The sequence below is a fragment of the Microcaecilia unicolor genome, chromosome 3 (assembly GCF_901765095.1).
Source record: "Microcaecilia unicolor chromosome 3, aMicUni1.1, whole genome shotgun sequence".
NCBI classification, from domain to species: domain Eukaryota; kingdom Metazoa; phylum Chordata; class Amphibia; order Gymnophiona; family Siphonopidae; genus Microcaecilia; species Microcaecilia unicolor.
The window spans coordinates 493,743,086-493,755,923 of NC_044033.1; positions in this window are offsets into that span (position 1 = coordinate 493,743,086).

The following is a 12,838-nucleotide window of genomic DNA, read 5'->3' on the forward strand; positions in this document are numbered from 1 at the left end:
ATGGAAACATAATTGAAATAAAGAGTGAACGTAAGGCCAGTGTTAAGAGAGTGCACAGAGATCAACTTAAAAAATTACTTTTACCCATTGAAAGTTTCTCAGAGGAATCAGATTTTGATTGTGAGGAAAAAGTAGGGGAACAGGCAGAGGAACAACCCGACTGTCTATACTTGCTAGTTGGAGAACAGAAAAATCAAGTTCTGGATTCTGAAACAGTGGAACTTGATACAGAGGACATATCGGTTCCTGGTCCTGAGAATCAACAAGTGGTTCCTGGCTTGCATCGATTTCTCCGGGAAAACAGGGGAGTACCACCACAATACTTGAGAGAAAATTTTTATTTGTATTAGATGTCAAACCTCACCATGAATTTGTATAGTGCAATATGTTATTGCAGATGGTGACAAATGTCGGGACGACATTTATGTGGGGGCGGAGATGTGTAAAGGATTAAAAATATATATATATATAAAATTAAAGTGCGCCCCTTTAAGGGGTTTACCTTAGGCTCCGGGGTTTCGTTGGGCACTTCGGGGCTGGTTTTGAGGTGCCCCGATTGATTCCTTTGACCCTGTGCGGGTCCGATGTTTTCGGGCCGGTTTTGGCCATTCAGGAGGGTGGCTGGCGCGATTCGGGGTTTCCCCAGGCTTGCTTCAGTGTTTTAAGTCCCGATTTGAGACCGGAGCAAGGCCTGGGGAAGGGAAGAGGCAGTGGCAGTAGAAATCGCGGTAGGCGCGAGTGGCGCGCCACCGCGAGGCCGCGTGGTGAGGGGCGGAGGAGAGAGAGAAAAGCCTTGGGAGGAGTCTGGGCTCTCTTCAGCCCTGCGTCGGCGTCTGACGTTGACGTAATGACGTCAGACGCCTGTTTGACGCAGGGCCCGAGTTTTTTTTAATCTTAAAGGGAACCGGCTCCTTTTAACCGCAGAACCGGTTCCGAAGACGGAAAAAAGACTGGAGTGGGACCGGAGGCAGTGGGGAAGTGCTCCGGTGCACTCTCCCAACGTTTTGATTTTATTTTTTAAAGCGGCCAGCCATGAAGGCGATGCTGCACGCGCCAGGAAGTGCAGAGAGCCGGGTGCAGGAGAGGACACGAGCCAGCTGTTAACTCGTGCACGGAGCTGGCAAGAGGCTCGTGCAGGAGGGACAAAGAAGATTTTGAGGTTTCAAGATACTAAGGTACTGAAATTTATATTAATCTGAACAGCTGTTTAGTTGTATATGTGTGAGAAATGTTTATATTTATTCAAAAATGCTGTGTTCGTGTGCAAGGGGTATTGGAATGTGTTAAACTCGTGCTTATGGCTCGAGCTGGGGGGGAGAGTTGTGTAGGGTTCTAAGCCTGGCAGTTGGCAGTTGGGAGGTAGGTGCAGAGCTGACAGGTCCCGTATAAGAGGTCTCTGATCAGCTGGGTTAAAACTTTGTATTGTTGGGGTTAGTAAAGTGTTTAAGGTACTTAGAGATGAGTGACTGCATTAGGAGCAAAGTTTAAAAGCCACTTGCTTCCGTTTATTGACTTTAGAGGGACGACTGATACTGGGCTTAAGTGGAAGCTTTAACATTATAGCAGTCTGAAAGCTCACATCACAGTAAACGTCCATTAAGCCTCTGTTATTCTGGGAGGGTTAAAAAAAAATAAATCTACAATTTTAAAAAATCTGAGAGCATTGTTGATGGGAGGGAGTAGAACAGGGATAATTAATTATATTTTTCTTTACTTGGGGAAGCTAGTTAGGGAAATAAGTTGAACAATCATATAGGGAAATGAGTTTAAAATTATAGCAAAAGAGGAACTGATTTGATGAATTAGACAGGGATAGGGTTTTGCCTTTTTGATTTTCTTCAAAGCATAGAGTAGTAGGTACTCAAGTTCCGGGTTCCTGCTCCCTGGCAGCGTTGAACCAAAGTACTGGCAACATCAAAGCAACAAGTGCACCAACGTTAAAGAAAGACCAAAGTTAACACTATACAAGAAAGGTCTACAAAACAGCTAAGTACAAACATCTACAGTGGTTCAGAGACTAAAATTACTTACCTGAAGGTAGAGAAGTGTTTTCATATCCAAGTGGAGGAGGTTTAATCCTTAAAGAGAAAAATTGAGACAAAGAATCAATTTCTTCAATAAGATTTTCTGGTTAAAGTAAATTTTGAAGAATAGAGAACATAAACAACTGTACTTCTTATCTGACTTGTTTTGTGAAAGTTGTTAGTAGATGGGAGTCTATTTATTGAAGGTGTACACATTTTCTGAAAGTGAGAAAAAATGTTGCAGATTATAAATGTCTACTGTTTGTTCTGAAGTGAAAACAAATTTTTTACATTTGATATTTTAATACAATTGAACAGCTGACTTATTAATGAAATTATTACAATTATATATTGAATTTTTAAAGAAACACTTTGCACAATAAATTAATTTAATTTCAAGTCTAGTGTGCAATATTGTCATCGCTTTGTAAAATTTGAACCATCACCAAGGGAAATTCATTTATTAATATCTTGAATTGCACACTATATCAAATATAGAATTTCCTTATTTTTCTCTGTATTTCCTCAATTGGTGGGTGTTGAGTGTGGGGCCTTTACACCGTGATTACATACTTTTACCAACTGCGCTAAACCTCACCCATAGGGGATCTACATTAGATTCTGGCAGCACAAAACATATAACCAATAATAAAGAATTTTTCACAGATATGAGACCAGAAGATGGTAGTCTTCACACAGCAAATGCTGGCTCAACAATGATCAAAGGAAAAGGAAATGGACATTTAAAATGCATAGTATCAGATGGAGTCAAAAAAACTCTTGTAAAAGATGTCTTATATGTTCCACGAGCAGTTTGTAATATGCTCAGTGTATCAGCATTAGACAAGAAAGGTTTTTCAATTCATTTTGAAAATAGTAAATGTACAATTTCTGATGGTAATGAAATTTATGCTGAAGGTTATATGAATAACAATGTCTATAAGTTAAACATTACAGGTGAATCATCACATCTTATAAAAACAAAGAAGAATACAGAATGTAATCTTGAGACCTGGCATCGTCGAATGGGACACAGAGATCCAAAGGTGATCTTGGAGCTGCAAAGTAAGCAACTTGCAACAGGCATAAAAATAAGTGCCAGTAATGGTAAGATGGAAAAATGCATAGATTGTATTACTCAAAAGGGGGTAAGACCCTCATTTCCATCATATAAAGGAAAATGAAGTAGTAAAATACTGGACTTGATACATAGTGACTTATGTGGACCATTTAATATTCCATCACTAGGGAATAACAAATATGCATTAATATTTGTGGATGATTTCTCTAGATACTGTATGGCCTATCTATTAAAAGAAAAGAATCAAGTTGCTGATATGTTAAAGAAGTTTGTAGCCTTGGTAAGCAATAAATTTGATAAAAAAACAAAGATTCTACAGACTGACAACGGTGGTGAGTTTACTTCACATACCATACAAACATTTCTAGAACAAGAAGGTATTCAGCACATAAAGACAGTTGCATATACACCAGAACAAAATTCTGTAGCTGAAAGAAAGTTCAGATCGCTTGTAGAAATGACAAGATGTATGCTATCTGATAGTAATCTTCCAAAGAGATTATGGGGAGAAGCAATTCTCACAGCAGTATACCTACAGAACAGACTACCTACAAAAGGGACTGATCGCACCCCACATGAAATGTGGCATAGTAAAAAACCAAATCTGTCACATATAAGAATATTTGGAAGTACAGCATATGGTCATGTGCCGAAACAGAAGAGACATAAGCTGGATTCCACAACAGAAAAAGGAATTCTAGTGGGCTATGATTCAGGTCACAAAGGTTATAGAATTCTGAATCTAAACACTGGATTTGTTGGTGTAAAACACATCACATATTTTGATGAAAATAAAAAAATTGATAAAGACTGGAAAATTCCAAATGAACCTTATCATCCAGAATATGAAAAGAAACCAATAATCAATATCCCGGTGATTATAAACACTAACATACCAGAATTGTCTGATAATAATTTTTCTGATTCTAATGAGGAACAGGAAAATGAAATAGATACAGAAAGTGTTTATACTGAAGACAGTACCACTGATGAAGGGGAAATGATTGGAGATAGAATCTCGATCTCAGATGACACGGAGAGGTCAGACCAACAAAATGTCAGACACTCATCCAGAGAAAATCGAGGTAATCCACCCCAAAGACTATCTTATTTAACAACTTCTGATGATGCACAAGAACCTTTAACTTGGGATGAAATTGATCAAATGTCTGAAAAAGAAGCAGAAGAATGGAAAAAAGCTGCATAAGATGAAATCGACGCGTTGCATAAAAACAAAACATGGAACTTAACTGAATTACCCCATGGCAAAAAGGCCATAGGATGCAAGTGGGTATTTAAGTTGAAAAGAAATGCACAAGGACAAGTAGAAAGATTTAAAGCCAGACTGGTAGCAAAAGGTTATCTTCAAAAATATGGTGAAGATTATGATGAAGAATTTGCACCAGAGTGAAACACACAACAATCAGAACTCTCCTAAGCATAGCTGCATCAAAGAAAATGCAAGTGAAACACATAGATGTTAAAACAGCATTTCTTCATGGAGATATATCTGAAGACTTGTATATGAAACAACCAGAAGGTTTCATAGATACAAATAACAGTCATTTAGTGTGTAAACTGAACAAAGGTTTATATGGTTTAAAGCAAAGTGCAAAATGCTGGAATGAGAAAATGCATGAAATGTTAACTGATTTAGATTTTAAGCAAGGAGAAGCAGATAAATGCTTGTATACTAGACAAAAGGAAGGTCATTGTGTGTACATTTTAGCATTTGTAGATGATTTGCTTATAGCAAGTGAAAGTGAAAAAGAGTATAAAGACATTGTAAAGTGTTTAAATCAGAATGTTGAATTAACTGAACTTGGAAATGTGTCATACTATTTAGGTATGAATATTGAAAAACAGAAAGATGGTTCTTAATTAATAAGTCAGAAACAAAAGATTAATGATCTTATTGAAAGTATGGGTATGCAGGAAGCACACTCAGTAGGTTCACCTATGACCACAGATTTTCAGAGGGATGAAACTGAAAGGGAACCATTACCAGATAACATTCTATACAGATCTGCAATAGGAAAACTGTTGTATCTAACTACCACTTACAGAGTTGATATAGCTAATGCTGTAGGAATTTTAAGTAGAAGAGTGAACAAGCCTACTAAGACTGACTGGACTGCTGTAAAAAGAGTGGTAAGATATTTGAAAGGTACAATTGACTGTAAATTGGTGATTCCGGTAAATAGTAATCAGAAATTGATTTGTTACTGTGATTCTGATTGGGCTGGAGATCATTCAGATTACAAATCCACAAGTGGGTATGTGTTTATGTATGGAAAAACATCTATTTCATGGGCAAGTCATAAACAAACCATTGTAAGTTTATCATCCACAGAAGCAGAATATGTTGCTGTGTCTGAAGCATGTCGTGAACTAATGTGGATAGAACAACTGTGTACAGATTTTGGTATAGAACAGCAGAGACCGATACAGATTTTTGAAGACAATCAAAGCTGTATAAGGTTGTCAATAAATGACAGGGTACAGTCTAGAACAAAACATATTGCAACAAAATTCCATAATGTCAGAGATTTGTCAAGACAAGGAGTAATAAGTTTGCAATATAAACAAACTGACCAAATGATTGCTGATATCTTGACGAAATCGCTAGCTGTAAGAAATTTTGAAAATCTACGAGAAAAGCTAGGACTGTATGTATATAAATAAATATATAAGAATTGAATTGTTGGACAATAATGCATGTGAAGGGGTATGTAGGAATATGTGAAAGACAAGTGCTGCATGCATTAACTGCCAACAATTCTATGAGCTATGATGTCATTGGATATAGTGTAATGTCTTGTGGGTGTGTCTGAGTCACTCTAGTTGCTCTGAGAGTGAGTCAGTCTGTGTCAGCATAAGATGGTGTTAGCAATCTCTCTTCAAGCTGTATGATAACCAACTGACAGAATTTTGTATTCAGTAGTTTTACCATGTCTACTGCAAGTATGATGTAAATAGTTATCTGAAGAAACTGTAAGTAAACACCATTTTTGTTTGGAATTTAAAGAAGAGAGAGTAATTGAATCTTTTATTCAAGAGTCTGTGTGAAAGAGAGAGAGAGAGAACAAAACAATGGGAGTTAACACTTCTAAAGCTCTGCTGCGTATGGGCTAAATCTGCTGAAGTAAAAGTCTATTTTTTCATTTCTCCCCATCAGTTTGGACATGTGAAATTAGCAAGTGTTGGACCATTTTTTTTTTTACTGCAGCTGGGAAAAAGGGCTATTTTAATGGGGTAGTAAATGGCTGTGCACTAAAATTAAAAGTAGTGCGTGGCTATATACTGCCTCAGCCCTTACCGCCACCCATTGACCTAGCGGTAAGGGCTCACTCGCAGTAATCAGGCAGTGCATGCCAATGTGACCATGCTGCCTATTACCACTGGGAACACTCCCTGTGGTAGAAAATAGAAAAACATTGTCTAACCAGGTACCTCTAGGTGCAGCCAAGGATAGAACAATCTCCTCCAGCCACAGGCTCCCGGTACAGTCAAGAAATAAATGTCCACCAGCAACTTCAATCTTAAGGGCTTTATTCCATGCAGGTTTCTAGTAGACCTGATACACAGTTCCAACAGCAGCATTCACCTTCAATCTTAAGCACATATAAGTCACCTGAAAGTGTGTGGCAAATAGTCCCCTTTAAGCAGTAGGCTATCAGCATATATCAGGATTCAATACAGGCTCACAGTCAGCTCCAGTCTGGGCTCTTTATACAGTGCACAATAAACAGTAGTTCAATTCCAAATAGAAGCAGTTCAATTCATCATCACAGTTAAATCACAAAGCAGCAGTTTCTACTTTCTACTCTCTTTACCTTCAGGAGGGGTTCCATACTTTAGGGATTTCTCATACCCCAAGGGATTCCCCTTTAAATCGGCTTCACTGGTAGATTCAATTCTTTAGGGACCTCTATTACCCAAGGATTTTCAGCCTGCAAATACTTTTGGGACTTTCTCACACCCAAGGATTTTCAGCCTGCATCTGCTTCACTCTACCCTCTTCTCCTCTTCTCTTCTTCTGCTTCTATCTTCCTGCTTCTCTCCCCTGGGACTCCTTCCCACCTGCCTAATCAATCCCTGGCTTCTGCTCTCACAACCAATCATTCTCCTTCCATTAGCTTCCCCCACACCCATATCAGCTGAGTTAAGCATTAGACTAATGATGAGCTCCTGCACACAGGGTTTCCTATCTCTCTTTCCCCCTAGTGGCAGCCAATCTACACATCCTGCCAGCTTACACCCAAGCCTTCCCCTATTGCAGCTAGGAATCCAGTCCGGGTTCCTGATCTCACCCCCTGGCTCCTTGCCTGCAATGCCTTCTGGGACTTGTATTTCAAACTGACCCTGCCTTAACCCAACTATCCTGGATGTGACTTTATCACAACTGTTGGAAATAGCATGTGCCAACTTTGAAATTAGTGCTGGGCATCCGTGCTACCCCTAAATTAGGCAACCATATCCAGAAAACAAATAAAGATAGTGGTAAAAAAACTCTAAAAAAACCCCTGAAAAACGAAGAAAAAAAACACACACACACAAAAAGCAAACAACCTCAAGCTGGAGCTTAGCTCTAAGATTAAAAATAAGCACACCAGAAGAGATTAAAATAGTCTAAAGGCACAATGGCATACCAGCCACTGAGTGAGCTTGGAACTGCTCACTAGTAGGAGCTGCCTGCTGCTGGACCGACACAGAAGTTATGGTTATGACTAATGTATTTATATCCTGCATGAAATCGAAAGCAGAGTACAAAAACACATACATAACATAAACTATCAATAAATTAAAATCACAATATATATATACAAGTATAAATAAACACAATAAAATCTACAAATACAGCAAATAAAATAAAGCTAATCACATATCATATAGTAATCAGCAATCAGTATCAATATGTATTTCAAGTAACATATATCATACAAGTGGCTCTTCAATCTTTTTTTTCTGTAAGGAAAATGCATAGGTTTTGTCAACTGCCTTAAAGATTAATTTGTTCAAAGTTAAGTTTGGTGAAAAATCAAAGACCTCTAGAATTTATGATATGATCTCAAAACATAATAACAAGTCATTTGAACTTGGTCTGTGATAGTGCAGTGGGGTTCTGATTCCATTCAGGCCATTATGTCTCAAATATGTTTCTAAGGTTTATGTTATTTATGCAACATCATCATTCCAGAAGAGGTGGAGGGGAAGGCAATTATTATTCATTAATCTTAGGAGGCAATTCTATAAGGGTTTTTCCACATTTAAAACCTGTTTTGCACACAGGCAAGGCCTTTTATAAAATTATGCAGTGATATATGTGCATATAATTAAGCACGTTGATGAGATGACCCTCATGTAGGTAAAGTAAATTCCCAGGATGTAGTCTGGATAGAGTGGGGATGGCGTTGCGATGAGCATGCATATTTTATTTAAAAAAACAAGTATATGCGCAGAATAAATGCACACATTTATATGTCTTGACGAAGACATATTATCCAAGGCTTTTCAGCCTGGAGGAGTGGCCTAGTGGTTAAGGTGGTGGACTTTGGTCCTGAAAAACTGAGTTCAATTCCCACTTCAGGTCCAGGCAGCTCTTTGTGACTCTGGGCAAGTCACTTAACCCTCCATTGCCCCATTTAAGTGACATTGAGCCTGCCATGAGTGGGAAAGCACAGGCTACAAATGTGAAAAAAGATGTAAATTTGAGTGCCAGCATTTTCATGATATTGGAGCTGCATTTGGGAGTCTATTTTATGAAGTCATTTGTAGGGGCATTTTTGATATGACATCTAAGGCCGACTGTGGACGTTTTGCAAAAAAATGTTCAAAATCTAAATAGGAAAGAAAGTAATTTTCGAAAAAGAAAAATGTCTATTTTTTTTTTTTAATTACTGTTTTGTGATTTGGACGTATTGTTTTTTGGATGTTTTGTGATTTGGACGTTTTTTTATCGTCCATTAAAAAAAAAAAACATCCAAGTACAAAACGTACAAAATCAAGCCATTGGGAGTCAGCATTTTTAGAACACTGGTCCACCTGACATCCCAGGACAGCAATAGGGCACCTTAGGGGGCACTGCAGTGAACTTCATAAAAATCTCCCAGGTACACATCACACCATTGCTCCCTTACCTTGTCTGCTAAGCCCCCCAAACCCACCCAAAACCCACTACCCCCAACTGTACATCACTACCATAACCATTACAGGTGAAGGGGACACTATATGTGGGTACAGTGAGTTTCTAGTGAGTTCTAGAGAGCTCACAGTTTCCTCCACAAGTGTAACAGGTAGGAGGAGGTTGGAGCCTGGATCTACCTGTCTGCAATGCACCGCACCACTACTAGACTATTCAAGGGACCTGAGTATACATCTGAGGTTGGCATAGTGGCTGGCAAGTAATGTTTTTCAGCACATTTTTGGGGAGTGGGAGAGGGTTATTGACTACTGGGGGAATAAAAACAGGTCTAGCTCAAAACGTCCTAGTTTTAGTTCTGGACGTTTTTGTTTTGTTCCATTATGGCTGAAAAATGTCTAAGTAGTAGGAACGCCCAAGTCCTGCCCTCAACACACCCCTGACACTCCCCCTTGAGATTTGAATGTATTTCTGTCGGTCTTCATAGAAAAACATCTAAAAATGGGTTTCAAAAATACTGATTTGGACGTTTTTGGGAGAAAAATGTCCAAATGCTGCTTTGTTTCACTTTTTAGACATTTTTCTGTTTTGAAAATGAACCCAATAGGCACCTGTGAAGCCTTTATAAAATAGACTTCAAATAGGTACCTTTTCGGACTCTGTACATCAACGTTCTAGTATAAAATCAGGCCTTTAAAGTTGAAAAAGAAAACAAGAAATGGACCTTTGAAGATCTGTCTTTATATTTTGAAACTAAAACTTCTGTTGCTGTGCTTTCAGTATACTATCCAGCTTATTTTCGAAAGAGAAAAACGCCTATAGTGCGACCTAAATCGGGAGATAGACGTATGTCTTGCAAAGGCGCCCAAATCGGAATAATCGAAAGCCGATTTTGGGTGTTTCCCACTGCACTTCGTCGCGGAAACGAATAAAGTTGACGGGGGCATGTCGAAGGCGTGGTGGAGGCAGAATTGGGGCGTGGTTATCAGCCGAGAAGAGATGGACGTCTTTAGCTGATAATCGGAAAAAAAAAAGGCATTTTTACCGCGATTTTGGGTCACTTTTTTTGGACCCTTTTTTTTCCACGAACAAGTCACAAAAAAGTGCTCCAACTGCCCAGATGACCACTGGAGGGAATCGGGGATGACCTCCCCGGACTCCCCCAGTGGTCACTAACCCCTCCCACCAGAAAAAAAACACTTTAAAAACTTTTTTCTCAGCCTGTATGCCAGCCTCAAATGCCGTACCCTCCTCCATGACAGCAGAATGTGTTTGATCCTATCACAGCCTTTCCCTGGGTCAGATGTGGCTCTCGGTGCAGTACAGGGTCACATCAGCATTGCATTGTGGTGGGTGTAGGGTATTGGGCTCCGTGATTTCATTAGCTTGTGTTACAGTCTCACGATGTTGGTAGTTGGTAGGTTCTTCTCCCATGGTGCTTTCCCCCCTGCCTACTGGGTCAGAGTGTGCCCTGTTGTGTTTCCTGTTGTAGTCCATGCGGTAGTGGCCATTTTTGTAAGCCAGTTTTAGTTCCCTTTCCTGTGTTAGCCACGTTACAGAACTTAGTTCTTACCTTGAATGTGGCTGAAAGAGGGCATTGTACACCATTCTGCCAGCTCGGACCTACTGCTCATCTCAGTACCAGGGAGACTCGTTGCCAGTGGGGCACAACCTCTGATCTGCAGTTAACTGTGAGTAAACACGGTTATTCCAATAAAGGACGTTTTCGGAGAGATTAGTCTTCAGGTATCAACTGGTGTGCCAATGTTATACAGCAGCAACAAGTCTTAGAGGCCTGCGTGTATGCAGGTCCCTGGAGCACTTTTAGTGGGTACCGCAGTGCACCCAGGCCCATCTCCCCCTACCTGTAACACTTGTGCTAGTAAATGGGAGGCCTCCAAAACCCACTGTACTCACATGTAGGTGCCCCCTTCACCCCTAAGAGCTATGGTAGTGTTGTACATTTGTGGGTAGTGGGTTTTGGGGGAGGGGGGTTGGGAGCTCAGCACCCGTGGTAAGGGAGCTATGCATGTGGGAGCTTTTTCTGAAGTCCACTGCACTGACCTAGGGTGCCCAGTTGGTGTCCTGGCATATCGGGGGGGCCAGTGTACTACCAATCCTGGCCCCTCCCACGACCAAATGGCTCAGATTAGGACGTTTTTGAGCTGGGCGTTTTTAGTTTCCATTATCGCTAAAAAAAAACAAACGCCCAGCTCAAAAACGTCCATTTTTTCGAAAATACGGTTTGGCCCGCCCCTTCACGGACCCATTCTCGGAGATAAACGCCCATGGAGATAGGCGTTTCCGTTCGATTATGCCCCTCCACGTTCTCCATGATCAGGGGTACTCTGTGCCGGACCTATAGCATCTGATCTTTGATATTAATGCAGAATGTCCTCATATGCTGATTTTAATGTGCATACTAATACTCCTTCATATAGTCCTTCACATGACTTTTTAAACTATGTCAAATTATTTTGTCTTTCCCAATGTGCCATGGAAGGTACTGCCAGTGTTTGAATCAGAAACCACAGGGAAATGAAGGGCTTGAGTCTTAGCAAGAAAACTATCCCAGGAAGGAAACAGGGACAAGGCCATAATAGACTAGGAAGGCTGGAGATATCTACTTCCCCTGGTGAACCAGACTGGCCAAATATAGGCTATAGGATGATGGTGGGAATAGGAAGCTTTTTATGGCAACCAGAAGAGTACTCTAACTATTTTCTTTAAAGATGAAATGCAGGATTTAGTATGAGTGGTAATGGTGTTGAGTCTGCTGAGAAAAATTGATCATAACAAGATCAAAGTCACTAAGGAAATCTGTTGTAGCAGCATTTAATTTTAGAAAGGGTGACACTGATAAAATGAGGAAAATGGTTAAAACAAAGCTAAAAAATTCAGCGGCAAAGGTTACAACTTTAAATCAGGCATAGTCATTGTTTAAAAATAGTATCTTGGAAGCCTAGACCAGATCTAGTCCACACATTAATAAGGGTGGAAAGAAGAGCAAACAACAGGCTGCATGGGTAAAAGGTGATGTTAAAGAGGTTATTACAGCCAAAAGAACATCTTTCAAAAATAGAAAAAGGATCCAAATGAGGAAAATAAGAAGCAACATAAGCACTGGCAAGTTAGATGCAAAGCAATGGTAAACAAGGCTAAAAGAGAATAGGACGAGAAACTTGCTGCAAAATGCGAAATCTCATTGTAATAACTTTTCCATGTATATCAGAAGCATAACGCCTATGAAGGAACTGATGGGAGCAAAAGGGGAACTCAGGGAGGACAAGGCTGTAGCAGAGAAATTGAATGAATTCTCCTGTTTCAGTCTAGAAATGGTACCGTACTAGAAATGGTTTTCAAGGTTGATGATGCAGAGGAATTGAAAGAAATCTCAGTGAACCTGTAAGATGTACTGAGCCAAACTGAGTAGTAAATCACCTGGACTGGATGGTATGCACCCCAGGGTACTGAAAATACTCAAACATGAAATTGCTGATCTACTGTTAGTGAACTGTAACCTGTCGTTAAAATCGTCCATAGTACCTGAAGATTGGAGGGTGACCAATGTAACTCCATTCTTTTTTAAAG